We start from the raw sequence: 2,884 nt of genomic DNA, 5'->3' as shown, positions 1-2,884 counted from the left end.
TTTTTTTTTTTTTTTTTTTTTTTAATATTTATTTTTTAGTTGTTGGTGGACCTTTATTTTATTTATTTGTATGTGATGCTAAGAATCGAACCCAGTGCCTCACACATGCTAAGCAAGTGCTCTACCACTGAGCCACAACCCCAACCCTTATTTCTTATTTTGAGACAAGGTTTCACTAAGTTGCACAGACTGGTCTCCAATTTTCAATTCTCCTGCCTCAGCTTCCCAAATGGCTGGAACCACCTGCTGACACAACATTGTATTTGTGTATTTATTTATTTACACAGTGACACTGGGAATTGAACTCAAGAGTCCTTTACCTCTGAACAGTACCACCAACTCCCTCTGCCTTGCTCCCTGGCCCTTTTTCTTTTCTTTCTTTCTTTTTCAATACCTTTATTTCATTTTTATATGGTGCTAAGGATTGAACCCAGTGCCTCACACGTGCCAGGCCAGCGCTCTACAAGTGAGCCATAGCCACACAAACCCCACTCAGTTGCTTAGTGCATTGCTGTTGCTGAGGCTGGCTTTGAACTTGCGATCCTCCGGCCTCAGCCTCTCCAGCCGCTAGGATTACAGGAGTGTGCCACTGCCCCGGCTCCATGTGGTTAATTTTGTGTGGATGGCTCACATCATTCAGCTCTTACTTGTTTGTGACCCATCTTACAGATTCTGATACTTTAATGACATGTATATGAAAGTTTTTCACACTGAAAGTATACAATTATGGAAACATTTGATGAAAATAAAACTATTGTTAGCTTGACACTTTCCTGAAACAAAACCTAACAATCTTAACATTTGCTGTCATTAACCAGATTCTACCAGAGGTGCTGGGGACCCATGTAGAGTGTACTTAACACACCCCTTCAAGCTGATGAAGTGGTGGTTGTAGAGCTGTGGTTTTTACTCTATGGGAAATGTGTCAGGGCTTCTTTACACTGAGAGGTTTAGGGCTTAAACCAGTGTTGAGTCTGGTGCCAAACTATAGTGGAATTCAAATTCACATGATCTGGATTTAATTAACAAGTTAACTTACTAGAGTAATCCACTTTGCTCTATTGAATTGTCTTAAAATTTCCTGTTTTAAACAGCCACATTACTTGATTAAAACAATGTTAATTTTTTTAAAAAAATGCGACTTAGACTACATTTCAAAATAAAAATATAAAAGGGGCTGAGGATGTGACTCAGTGGTACATAGTGTCCCTGGGTTCAATCCCCAGCACCAATAATAACAATAATAAATAAATAGCATAATGCTAATTTCTAATATCCTGTCTTCCCTAAGCAAACGTCTTTGAAGCAACAATCATCGGCATTTTACTGTTGTTTTGGCACTGGGGATTTAACCCAGAGGTGTTTTACCATGGAGCTACACCACCCAGCCCTTTTTATTGTTTATTTTGAGATAGGATTTCACTAAGTGACTTAGGACCTCACTAAATTGCTGAGGATGGCCTCGGATTTGTCTCAATCTACCAAATTGCTGGGATTACACACAAATACAATTGGTTCAGCTGAATAGAATCTTCCCCATCTTAAAAAAAAAAAAAATTGAGATTAGTTTTACTCTGTGTGTGTGTGTGTGTGTGTGTGTGTTGCTGAGGATTGAGCCCAGGACCTCACACATGGTATAAGCAAATGTTCTACTACTGAGCCATATAACTCAATTTCATTTCTTCTTTAAAAACTTCTGTTTGTCCCCCCCACACCATTTCTGGCACTGGGGATTGAACCCAAGGTACTTTACTACTAAGACACATCCCCAGTCCTTTTATTTTTTGAGACAGAGTCTCATTAAATTGCTGAGGCTGGCTCAGAACTCAGGCTCCCAAATTGCTGCCACTGTACCCATCCACTGTACCCATCAAAGATTTATTTTTGAAAGATTCCAATGCATGAGAATGCTGACCATGCAAGCATGCCTTGTAGACAAAATCAATCCATCCATCTTCATGAAGCAGAAGACAACCCTTCACTTTTTTTTTTTTGGTACCAAGGATTGAACCTAGGGGTGCTTAACATCCCTACCCAACCCTATTCCTCCCCTGCTCCCCACCTTTTTTTTTGAGACAGGGTATCAATTGCCTAGGGCCTCACTAAATTGCTGAGGCTTGCCTCAAACTTGCAATCCTCCTACTTCAGGACCTCAGGGGTTAAAGGCCTGTGCCCATGCCTGGCTCAAACCCTTTACTCTTTTTCTTGTCTCTCCCCTCACACTAACTCCCAGGCTGAAGACTATGTGGATGTGCTGTCATCCTTGTATTTCAGGCTGCTAATCAGTGTCCAGATAATGAGCACTCCAATTTGTTGAATATATAAATCATCTGTAGTAGTCCTGGTCTATGATCCTAGCTGCTCAGAAGGAATAGGAAGGATTCCAATTTACCCAGGGCAATTTAGAGGCATCCTGTCTCAAAAGTTTTTAAATACAAAGGGCTAGCTGAGCATGGTGGCACACACCTCTAATCTCAGCAACTCACAAGGCTGAGGCAGGAGGATCACCAGTTTGAGGTCAACCTCAGCAATTCAGTGAGACTCTGCCCTAAAAAAAAAAAAAAATACAGGTGCAGTGGTGTACCCCTGTTATCTCAGCAGCTCTGGAGGCTGAGGCAGGAGGATCACAAGTTCAAAGCCAGCCTCAGCAACTTAGTGAGGCCCTAAGCAATTGAAGGAGACCCTGTCTCTAAATAAAATCTTAAAAGGGGGGGGGCATTGGGGATGCGGCTCAGTGTTTAAGTACCCCTGGATCCAATCCACAGCACCAAAATGAAAACCAAAAAAAAAAAAAAGGAAAAAGAAAAAGAAAAGAGCTGGGGATGTAGGTAAGTGATAGAGTCCCCTGGGCTCAAACTCCAGTACTGCAAAAAAAAAAAAAAAA

The sequence above is a fragment of the Marmota marmota genome, unplaced genomic scaffold, assembly GCF_001458135.2.
Source record: "Marmota marmota marmota unplaced genomic scaffold, marMar, whole genome shotgun sequence".
NCBI classification, from domain to species: Eukaryota; Metazoa; Chordata; class Mammalia; order Rodentia; family Sciuridae; genus Marmota; species Marmota marmota.
Note: the sequence above shows the minus strand (reverse complement) of the source record.